Raw genomic sequence first — 12,558 nt, 5'->3', positions numbered from 1 at the left:
GAAGAAACCTTATATATAGAAGTCAAAATCAAATTCTATTTCCGAAGTTTTAATTTGTTATTTCTTTTTTCTTTCTTTCTTTTTTTTTTTTTTTTTTTGGAGAGATTTTTGCTATAGGGCGCGTGCACTCGCCAGACAGACAGAGAGAGACATAGAGACAGAAAACGAGAAATCACCCCCCCAGGGGGGATGGCCACACCGCAATCCCTTCTCCTCCATTCTCCTCTCGGGATCTTGGGCACGCACGCACATGCGCCCGGCGTGAGTTTTAAGCCACCGGATCCAGAATGCGAACCGCGGTCGACTACGTGGGAGTCCAGTGACATAGCCATTACGCTAACTGCTGGTTCCCAATTTCAGTTATTTCTTTAACCAAAACAACCAAATTGCAATGTCATTGTATTCTATTTTACACAGTTCTTTAAAGAAAAGACAGTTACCTTACAGTGCCTCTGTTACTCATGATACATGGGCAGGTGAGGGATTTGTATTTATATGGGAGGCTATGTGAAGTAATATGGATAATTTGTCTTTTTTTTTTTTTTAAAGAGAGATTTTTGCTGTAGGGCACGTGCGCTCACTGGAGAGACAGAGACAGAAAGCAAAAAATCATCCTCCCAGGGGAGATAGCCATGCTGCAGTCCTTTCTCCTCCACTCTTCTCCTGGGATTTTGGGCACATGTGCACAAGTGCGTGGCGTGAGTTTTAAGCCACCGGGTCCTGGGATTCAAATTGTGGTTGACTACATGGGAGTCCAGTTATGTAACCATTACGCCATCTGCTGGATAATATGATAAAGCTGCAATTTGTCAAGCGTTTATTCCTTGCCAGGTACTGAGGCTTGGTGGTATGGAATAGCCCTATGGGTTGAGAGAACTGCATTGAGTTCATGGAACAGTAAGAGAAAAGAGGTGGCAAACTAGTTAGGAATGAAGTCAAGAAAGGTTTTGCATGGCAGGCTAATGATCTTGGCCTCTATTATCAGAAAAGAGGGGAAAATTCCAGGGGCTGGCAGGTGGTGTGGTGATTAAGGGTGCTGGACTCCCACATGGCTGACTGCAGTTCAAGTCCTGGACCTGGCAGCTTGCTTTCTTTGGCCTTCTCTCTCTCTCACTCTGTCCCTCTCTGGTCAAATTAAAATAAAAATAAACAAAGTTAAATGAAATAATTTATATAAAAAAAAAAAAGAAGGGATGATTCCAAGAGAATCCAGTGATGACCAAGTAGGGTGTCACGTGGTCTGATTTTATTTTAACAAGATCTCTGACTGCTGGGAAGAGTGGCTGAGAGGAGAGCAGGGGTTGGAAATCCCCATTTAGGTGGCTGTTTTTATACTCTAGATGGGGAGTGGGGAAGGGGCTGATACAGGAAGTAAGCAGAGGAGGAACTGCCAAGGTAGGGTCTGGGTAGTTGGAGGTAGGAGGAGGTTGAAAGTGTTGGGCAGGTGGCATAGTAGTTAAGTTGCCGGACTGCCACAGTGCCAACTGTGATTTGAGTCTTGGATCCTGTTGCTTAAAATTTATGCTGGGCATGTGGGTATGTGTGCCCCAAATCTCAGGAGGACAATGGAAGAGAAGGGATTATGGTGTGGCCATCCCTCCAGGGGGTAATTTCTCACTTTCTCTCTCACTGTCTCTCTCTGTCTCTCCAGCAAGTGCACACATCCTGTGACAAAAACCTATTTGAAATAAAAAGTGTTGGACAGAACCCATTTCCAAAGAGAACCAAAATGGGTCTTCCATCCTATGAGTTCTATTCAGTTTGATCCTACTCCTTTTCCTCTTTCCACCCTATCATCCAGTCTTTGCTCATTTGTTCATCTCTGGGCATTGACTAAGCACAGATACAAAGCAGACATCGTACTTGGAGCTACTTACATAAAGTCAAATATGTCTTCTGCCTTCACAAAGCTTCTTGTCTAGTGGGAGAGACAAATGCAGAAATAGATCAGATCATTGTAAGACAGTGTAATAAGTCTGCAATTAGGATACACAAGCCAGGTGACTACAGAAGTGTAGAAGAGAAGTATTGCACCCACCCAGGAAGGGGCTTCCATAGGAAGTTCTGCCAGGCATATACCCTCCCTGAAGAATAAAGAGGATGGAGCATGGAAAATAGTAATGGGAGAGGAGGAACATGGACAAGAAAAGAGATCATTATCAACCCATGCAGGTGCCTGGGAAGTAGGAGAGTTGAGAAAGTAACAGTTTTCAGGAATTGCAAGTTCTCCTCTGAGGAACATATCTCAACAGCCTCCACCCTTCAATTGCACTATCTTTCCTGTAGCTCTTTCACATAATTGAATGCTTTGCTGCACGCATTAATTGATTGGTCTCTCTGGTTGGGCTTTGAGCCCCTTGAAGGAGGGCTGTGTCATTAATCTGAGCATCCCCAGTACCCAGTGGCGTGCCTCATGTCCAATGTATGCCTGTTGCTTCAGCTCTGGCTACATTTCCTGTCAGTGTAAAGAACCTGTATGAGCAGCATGAACTGATCTGGCTATTCAGTAAAATAGGTCTCTAAACTTGACTTGAAGCCAAAGGTATAATTAGAATAAAATATTGATGGTTTTGAGGTAGCTGTTAGCGATGTATCTCTAAAATACTGGCTTCTCCTAAGGAGGTTGGCCCACACAATCTGGAGGGCAATTCTGAACCAGAAAGACCTTGACTGAACTGTACTCTGATCCTTACCAATGGAGTGACCTTAAACACTTTTTATCTCCTTGAATCTTGTGATTCCTAGCCATAGATTAGGAATGGTAGTGCACTGAAAGGTTCAATGTGAAGACTGAGTTGGGAACCAGCAGTTAGCGTAATGGCTATGTCACTGGACTCTCATGTAGTCGACCACGGTTTGCATCCTGGACCCGGTGGCTTAAAACTCACGCCGGGCGCGTGTGCGTGCGTGCCCAAGATCCCGAGAGGAGAATGGAGGAGAAGGGATTGCAGCGTGACCATCCCCCCTGGGGGGTGATTTCTCGCTTTCTGTCTCTATGTCTCTGTCTGTCTGGCGAGCGCGCACGCGCACTATAGCGAAAAACCTCTCAAAAAAAAAAAAAAAGATGAAGTGAGTTAAAAATTGGAATCACTTTGTAGTGTTTGGCACTTAAGCTAGTTGTATCTCCTTGGCGCTCTTCTTCCCTCCTTCCAGCTTTTATCCTTTATGGACCGGCCTGAAGGACATAACTGAAGAGAGATATGAATTATTAATGTAGTTCCTCTTTTGTCCCTGTAGGCACCACTTACTGAATCCTTGCTGCTGGGCTCTTTGTGTATATTATTTCTGATCTTTTCAGAACACAGTTAGGTAGGTATGATTTCTGGTTGCCAGGTGAAAGGACTGAGATCATGTGCCCCAGGCTGCACAGCTGGGCAGAGGCTGACCTGGAACTGGAACCCAGGAGGTGAGTCTGCATGGGCCTGTGAGAGCTGATGGCTAAGTTTTCAAAAAAAAAAAAAATTCCATGAAATTGTTAAACAGAGCCATTATTAAAAATTAAATGAAAACAAAGGTAAAAAATAATAAAAACTCATCACTTTATAATGATTTTCCACACTTTACCATAATCAGTGCCAGGAGTCAGCAAACCACAGCCCACTGGTTAACTTTGTCCAATCACTTCTTTCTGTAAATAAATTTTTATTGGAACACAGCCATGACTGTTTCTGAAAGGCTTGTTATATGCCAGGTGCTTTATACAAGCAATTTCACTTAGTCCCTCTAATGTGGTGATTAATAGGAGGGAGTCCGACCACTTGGGGCTTAATGAGGGGGCGCTAGGGTGGGGGAGAGTTAAAGACCTAACTTGGTGAGTGTGCCTTTGGGGAACTGGTTTAACTGCCCTCTGCCTCTGTTTTCCTCATCCGTACAATGGTGCCTTTGCCTTGCTTGTTGGAGGATTAAATCAGAAACAGCCTTCAGAGACCTTAGGAAAATTTGAGGTAATAATAACGTAATAAATACTGATCCAGGACCAGCAGTTGGCATAATGGCTGTGTCGCTGGACTCCCATGTAGCTGACCGCAGTTCGAGTTCTGGACCCGGTGGTTTAAACTCAAGCTGGGCGCATGTGGGTGCATGCCCAAGATCCCGACAGGAGAAAGGAGGAAAAGGGATTACGGTGTGGCCATCCTTCCTGGGGGGTGATTTCTTGCATTCTGTCTCTCTGTTTCTCTGTCTTTTTGGCAAGTGCACAGACTCTATAGCAAAAACCTCTAAAAAAAAATGAAATACATACATACATACACACATACATACTGGTCCTTTCTACAAGATAGTGGGTCAGAAATACTCCAGGATGGACTGAGAAACTGGAAGATCAAATGAGTCATCCAAGTTTACTAAATGTGATGGTCCAGATGCAAACCCCAGTCTTCCCCACCCTACAGTAATGCCGTTTCCAGAGATCTCAATGGCCAAGTACTCACCAGGTGCCTGGCACTGTATACAGTGCAGTCATTTGGAGACAGGGCTTTTGGTAGGAAAACAAAAGGAGATTAGTTTGAAAAGAGTTATTTGAATTATACTGTAGAGATTTTTTGGTTTGTTTTCTTTAATTCTAGGAAAGAAATCTTGTACTAAATTTGAAATACTCTGAGGAGCTATCCAAATGTTTGATAGCTGTTTGTTCTGCCTGAGATGTGGTCTCTTTCTGCCATATTATTTCGGAATCTGCTTTCTAATCAAGCAATAGTTGGTTGTGCTGTGTTACAAATCAAATAACCCATCTGTGAGAAAGTTCCAGCTATTTCCTGTATAATTCACTGGGCTTGGAATTGGTGTAATGGCTATGTTGCTGGACGCTTATACAGTCAACCGTGACTCGAGTCCTGGACCTGGTGGCTTAAACTCATGCCAGGCTCATGTGTGTGCATGCCCCAAATCCCAAGAGGAGAATGGAGGAGAAGGGATTGCAGCATGGCTATCCCCCCTGGGGGGTGATTTCTTACTTTGTGTGTGTGTGTCTCTCTCTCTGTCTTTCTGGCGAGCACACATACCCTATAGCAAAAACCTCTCCAAAACAAAACAAAAACAAACAAACAAACTCACTGGGCTTTCTGTTGATGACATTGTGGTAACTTGATTTTCCAAGCTAGAACCCCAGGAATCATTTCTTACCTGTTTTCTCTCCTTTACCACCACACTCCCAGAAGTTAAGCAAGACTTGCTCATTACTACCTGAAAGTCTTTTAGTTTTTCCTCTCCAGGTCCCCCTGAAACTACATTCCTTCTTGGACCTCCTGGTCTTAATTGTGGATGGTAGTCAGGATAGCATAATGGTTATGGCTTTGGCTGTGAACTCACCAGAGTGCTTGGAATGGTGCTCCTTTACTACCAGATACTGGTCAGGATACCTTGGGCAAGGCACTTACACTTTTTGGCTCTTAATGCTATTGAGGAATTAAAAAAAAAATTAGTACAAGTAATGTGCTTGAAATGGTGTGTTGTATATAAGAGGAGCTCAATAAATACTACTGTTGTTGTTGCTGCTGCTAACAAGGTCAACAATCTTTTGTAAGCTAATATATGTGTATGCAGTGTTCTTACGCTAAAAGAATGTCCACATGCTACTTGAGTGTTATTTCTATACTGGTTCCCTCTTTTTTTATCCACTCTACCACTAGCACACAAGCTTTTTTTTTTTTTTTTTCCATTTGCTATAGGGCAGGGATCACACCAGTACCATTAGAATCGGGTCACACAGCAGGAGGTGAGGGCCAGCGAGCAAGTGAAGCTTCATCTGTGTTTACAGCCACTCCCCATTGCTTGCATTTTAGCCTGAGTTTCTCCTATAAGATCACTGAGGCATTATATTCTCACTGAACCCTATTGCGAGTTGCACATGTGATGGACCTAGGTTGTGTGCTCTCATAAGTCATCCCCCCATCCGTGGAAAAATTGTCTTCCATGAAACTAGTGCCTGGTGATAAAAAGGTTGGGGACCACTGCTATAGAGCACATGCGCACCAGAGAGAGATGAGGTTGGGGAAAGCGGGTAGGAGTGGTAGAGTAAAGTTGAGAAAGCACATGGGGGATGGTCATGCCATAATCCCTTCAACATCTCTCCCTTCTTTCATGATTTTGGGCCAGGCATGTTTCTCAAGTTGCAAGGTCTGAGCTCAGCCTTGTGGGATCCAGCCACCTTAACCACACCACAGCTGGCCCACCAATAAAATCTTAATAGCTGTATTACTGAAGTGTGTGCCACCAGTATCCTCATTATAAAGATCTTTATAGCTCCAGGAACTTCATGCCTCATATTTTTCCTGCTACTTTATACTCCAACAAGGATAAAGTATATATGGTCCCCGGAATATGTACCATTGCATCTATTCAAATTCATATCTTATCTGAAACCTCTCTCCTTTAGGGAAATCAATTGAGACCACCATCTTTGGTTCTCCTTTTCCTAACTGTCACTCTCAGTCCCTTTACTATGACTTAATTTTCCCTGTGGCACTTAGTAGACATATAACTGTATATTTATTACTGTATCCCCTACTGGAAAGAGTATTGGGCAGACCCTTTGTCATGCTTATCACTGTACCCCTGGTGCTTAACATGGTGCCTGCTTACTATTAGGTGCTAAGTATTGGTTGAAGAAATGAACAAAAGATAAATGAATCAACAAATTGAGAGAAGTCTCATAGCTCTGCTTTTTCATAGCCTGGTCTTTCTTTTAGGGAAGGCTTTACTCAGCTTGTCTTCCCAGAGAACTTGGATTCAATCTGTCTTTTATTTTTTAATTTTTTTTAGATTTTTGCCATAGGGTGCATGCGCTCACTGAAGAGAGACAGAGAGAGAGGAAAAGTAAGAAATCACCCTCCAGAGAGGATGACCACACCACAATCCCCTTCCTCCATCGTCATCTCAGAATTTTAGGCATGCATGCATACGTGTACATGGGCAGCTGGGATTCAAACCACGGAGTTGGCCCTGTGGGGTCCAGCACCTTAACCACCACACTACACCACCCGCTGGCCCTTAAAATCTATTTAATTATCAAGTTCCCCATAATGCCTACCTTTATTTTCAAGCTAGGGTGAAACTTTTTTCCTCTGTTGTTCTTGTGACTTGGACTTACAAGTGTCACAACATGTGTAAGTATTTAAAAAAGTTGTCCCAGATGTAGACTGTAAGATCTTTAGGGCAGACATTGACATGGCCAGCACAGATTTGTATAAGCATTCATAGGAACCTCAGCAGTTGCTAAATTGAACAGTGTGCCCCAGAGATCATAGTGCCTTACAGATGACTGACAGGACAGAGGGGTGCCTGTGTAGGATTGGTTCAGTCAAAAACTCAAAGTCTGCAAGTCACAAAACAGAATCCACTGCCTCTATCTCTCATCGACCTTGGCCTCAGGGGTCTGCTGCTTTTCTGCAAAAGGATCAGAGAGGGCAAATATTAATGGTGGCCCCTGTTTGCATTTAGTGAAGAGAATTTTGGAAACTTGCAATACAAAATGAGCCCAGGCGCCCAGTTTGTGACAGCCTGCCAATTCTGTCCAGCCTGCCATTTCTGTTGCTTTCCTTTCTAGGTTTGAAAAAAAAAAAAAAAATCAGAGGAAGCCTGGAGATTCCAAAAGAATCCCCAGTGCAAAGCAATTTGTGTGCCAGGCATGTCTTTTCTTTCTCTTTAAGTTAAGACGTTCTTATGTTTCTTTTTATGTCCTATGTAGAAAAGGGAGTGAATAACTGAAGAAAAGGAGTTGGGGTGTTCAGAACTCCAGATGACCTAGTGGACAGATATTAAGTCATAGAGTTAAGATGAAGGGTTAGAGTATGGGGAAAAGAAATGAATAGAAGATGAAGTCTTCCCATTCAAGACTAATTCCAGCCAAAGATACAGAAGTCAGATGATATTTTCACACCTTAATTCTTGGGACCTAGCTGAAGGGAATGTTTCTAAAGTTGTTGTAATGCTTTTATGTGGCTTCTAAGAGTACCCAGAAGTTCATATACACACAAATACACAAATATCTTATCCCCTATTCTTGTCTTTCTCAGTTAATCTCCTTTAATTTTACCTTCCCTGAAATCAGTGCATATATTCTTATAGCAAAGACTAAAGGCTGACTGCATTGGATACTTACTTGTGTGTGTGCGCGCACACACACACACACACACACACACACAAAGAAATCAGTAGGCTCTATTGAACAATGACAACAACAAAATGCCACCTTTCGATCTGAACTGGAATCCTGACATGCAAATTGACACTAGCTAGAATGTAGGTAGGAAAAGTATATCCCATGGGATGTGTTTGAGGACAGTTTGCCGAAGCAGTGACTATTGGTAGACCAGAAGGCTCCCATAAAAAAGACAAGTTCTCATTCAGATACAAAGGGTGAAAGAAAGGCATTTCATGCAGACAAAAATGGGAAAAAAGTCCCATTTTTCTCTTGCTTTCTGTTCCCTGTGAGAATCAGAGTGAGCACAAAACCATGAAAACAATAGGCCCAGCTGCAAGGGCAATAAGGCAATTTATTAGGGAGATGACATTTTTAATGAGAAACACTTGCTGGAGGAGAACAAAAGAGCTTGTTTGGTTAGAAAGATGCTCTTGAATCTCTTCTGAAGTGCATGAAAAAGTAATTTCATTTACGCGTCATACCCCGAGCGGTGGAATTTCCTCAGGCTCCAGATGTTGCCCAGCACAGATGCTGAACAAATGGAACAAATGTCCTAAAGAGTTTGAAAAAAAAAAGTCACTCAAGGGAATTTTATGACTTTCATGGCCAAGAAAATCATTAGCAAATAATGAGCTTAAGAAAGAAAGGCCGGGGTTAGCAATATGTTGCCGGATATACAAAACTATTCATAATCATCTAAAACCGAATAGGAAGATCAGTTTTCAACTTAGGGAAATAGAAATCTGTGGGCATCGCTGGTGTATTTTGGGCTTCCTTATTGCCCTTCGGAAAATGGTTTGGTGAATATGATTTTGGCTGAATTCCAAAAATGATTAAAAGCAATCTACTTCTAATTTGAGACTTGAAAATCAAAAACACAAAGATTATTACCTTGTAGTAGTAATTTGGATATTGCCAGAGAAAGGGCAGTGCCCCTGTTTTGGCTTGAATTCCTCCTTTGAGGAGCTTTTAATGTGTCCTTGGTCCTGAACCAGCCCACACACAAGGTGGGCCAGACATATTCAGTGATAGCTTTATGGTACAGGAAGTACCTAATCAGGGTGCCTTTCTGATCTGACTGCAGGAGCTGCAGTGTTCCTGAAGAGCCACAGGAATTCTTTTTTCTTATTTTTATTTTTTTTAATTTGCTAGAAGGCACATGTGGCTCATCAGAGAGACAAGAAGAGAGGGTGAAAGCACCTTTGTAGGGTGTGTGTTCATGCTGCAATCCCTTCTCCATTTTTCCACCCAATCAGCATTTGGGGCACGCACACAAACTTGCCTGGCATGGCTTTCAAGACACAGGGTCAGGATTGAACTACATGATCGGCCATGTACTATCCAGCTGCCTTAACCAGCAGGCCATAGAGCTGGCCCAAAGCTCCAGTAATTCACAATAGGATTTTTCAAGCCTGCTTCTCACTCAGCAGCTCTGACGGAAGTGCATTGGGAGAGCTTGCTGTCATGTCTGGTGTTTTAGCTCAGGATTGTAGGATCAATCATATTGGAAAATTCAGAACAGAATAAGCCTCTGCTTGATGTGTTAAGATCTGTTTGTAAGACCTGAGTCACAGGTGCAACTACAGTTGAGAGGGCTCTTGTCAAGAGAATTAACACAGACACAGGGACATAGACAATGGAGTGGCTATACACAAGAGGGTAGAGTCAAAAGATTGTGTTGACTGTGGATTACGAAGCACAGACATTCTCTCAATGTCTTTTTTTTTTTTTTAAGAGAGTTTTTTTTTTTTTTTTTTTTTTTTTTTGTTATACGGTACATGTACTCACCGGAGAGACAGAGAGATACAGAGAGATGGAAAGTGAGAAATCACCCCCAGGAGGATGACCATATCGCAATCCCTTTTCCTCCATTCTTCTCTTGGGATTTTGGGCATGCATGCATTCATGCCTGGTGTGAATTTTAGGCCACCTGGTCCAGGACTCGAACTGCAGTCAATTACATGAGAGCCCAGTGACATAACCACTATGTTATCTGCTGGGTCCTCCACTTGATGTCTTTTCAGTCTTTTGTATAATGGGATTCCAAGCCTCTTGTCTTCACCAGTATCACTCTTATTTTCATCATCGTTACAAGTGTGCGAGTGACACTTTTCATGCACTACTGATAGCTGTGCATAGACTTTCATCCTCACCAGTCTGCATGACAAATACTATTACCCATCCCCACATTTTAGGGATGAAGGCACTGAAGCTCAGAAAGGTTAAGTAAATTGTCTCAGGTCATATAGCCACTTGGTGATAGGGAAGGTGCCCTAGCTGCTGTCACCATCACTCCTTGTTTTCAGCAGTTGATGCACCTATAACCTGTACGTATAAATTAATGGATAACACAGTATTTGGGCTCAGCAAGAACGAAATCTGTAAACTAGGTGTAGCCACTATACAGGCTAGAATTTAGAGATCTGGCCACAGTGTTGCACCGTAGAGCGACTCTCTCCCCCTCTAGAGCAGCTCTTCAGAGCAGTAAATTATCATCTGTCTCCTAAACAAAGTCAGTGAAGTAATGGCCATACATATATTAATTTAGCAGTTGAAACGTGTGTGTGGGATCTTTAATCTGTCAATGAGATTGAGGAGGAACGCACAAGGAAAGGGTGAAGCTCTTTGTTATTCTGCATGGAGACAGCTTTCGCTGGTGTCTGTTTGCTGACATTGTCTACCTGGCATTGGCTCAGTAATGAGGCAGACGATGACAAGAATCAGCACCAATTAACACATTCCCCACAGATGTTTATTGCTCTCTGTAGTAAAGACAGCATCTGAGGAGTTCCTGGCAGCTGCTGCTTTTTCTAAGCAAAAAGCCGTTCTTCCAGTACAGGAATCAGGTTGGTCTTAAGCCAGCAAGGGTGATAGAGTTTTCAAGAATAAAAGATAATCTGGCCTTTTTATCTTAAAATGACTGAATTCTGATCAGAGTTTTGAATAGAAGAAATAGGCCAAGAAATAAAATGTCCTTGATTTCCAGTACCCAGTGCGTGTGAACGAATACAGGGAGTAGAACCCAGATCCATTTCAAACTGGAAAAAAAGAGTTGTAATATGAATGGCCATTCGCTATGGAAGGCATTCTCTGCACCAAATATTATACTCCCCAGGCCATGCATTGCCACTTTTGGTCTTCCTGATAGCCGTTATCAGTATTAGGTTGTTGGGAAAGTCAAGCTATATAAAAAAAATCCAAAAATGCGTCTTGACTTTCCCGATAACCCAACAGTTATTGTTTTCCCTTTGAACACACTAGGAAATAGAATCTCAGAACAGACAGTTTGAGGATACACAGCTAGTCAGTAAAGGAGTTGGCTTCAAATCCAAACCTAATACTGCTGATCACTTTCTGATGAAGTCAGATACCTTTACTTGTTTCTACAATCAACCAACATGATCGATGACCTAGTAAGGAGAACTCCTGAACAGCAGAGGGTAAGAAAATGTGTATTGGAGCCAGCAAGTGACATAGTGGTTGGGGTGCTGAATTCCCACATGGCCAAGTATGATTTGAGTCCTGGACCTAGTTGCTTGAAACTCATGCCAGAGGAGCATGCCCAAAATCCTGAGAGGAGAATGAGAGAGAGGGGATTGTAGAGTGGCCATCTCCCTGGGGGATTGATTTCTCACTTTGTCTCTGTGTCTCTGGAAAGTGCACATGCCCTATACCAAAAATCTCTCCAAAAAAGAAAGAAAAAGAAAACAAAAACATGTACTGGCATTAAAACAGAGCTATTCTGAAAAAGGTGATGTTAAATTTTGGATACAATCACATGAAAGCACTCAAAATATCTCAACAAAGAAATGGGGAGAAATCAAGACTAATTTATGGTACTGAAAGGCAGGAAGTGACTTTGACCATCCAGATGTGTTGTACCTCAGTGTGGAGAGTCATCCGTACCTTTTTTCATCTCATTTTCCCTTTTTACTTGGTCTCATCAGTGCTTGCCCTTTTTTTTTTCTTTTTTTTTTAAGTTCAGAGTTACAAACATTAAACCAGAGGAAAAATAGGAAATTATGTAATTTGGAATCTGGAGTACCTTTCTTTTAGGTTGAAAGAACAATTCAAATGTGAGTTTACTAAGAGTTGTGCAAAGTCAGACTGAATGCATTTAAGACTAATAGTCCAATGGATCTCAGTTGGTAGAAGCATTAAGCTTCTAGCCAGGGCAGTGGTGTCTCACTCAGCCTGATTATAGAGTAATTCCAGCAGGAGATGGCCAATTCTCTTCAGGTTTAAATGGGAGATTAGACAGTACTAGACACTTAGGTGAAGGAATCCATAGTACACCAAGAGATACTAAGAAAGTAGTATTAAGGATGCAAAATAATATGCATATAAAGGAGAATTATGAAAGCATAAGGCTTAATAAACTTAACGTGTGCACTTACATACTCTGCATATTCAATGCA

The sequence above is a fragment of the Tupaia chinensis genome, unplaced genomic scaffold (genome assembly GCF_000334495.1).
Source record: "Tupaia chinensis unplaced genomic scaffold, TupChi_1.0 Scaffold000078_1, whole genome shotgun sequence".
NCBI lineage: Eukaryota > Metazoa > Chordata > Mammalia > Scandentia > Tupaiidae > Tupaia > Tupaia belangeri.
This window is presented reverse-complemented; position numbering follows the sequence as displayed.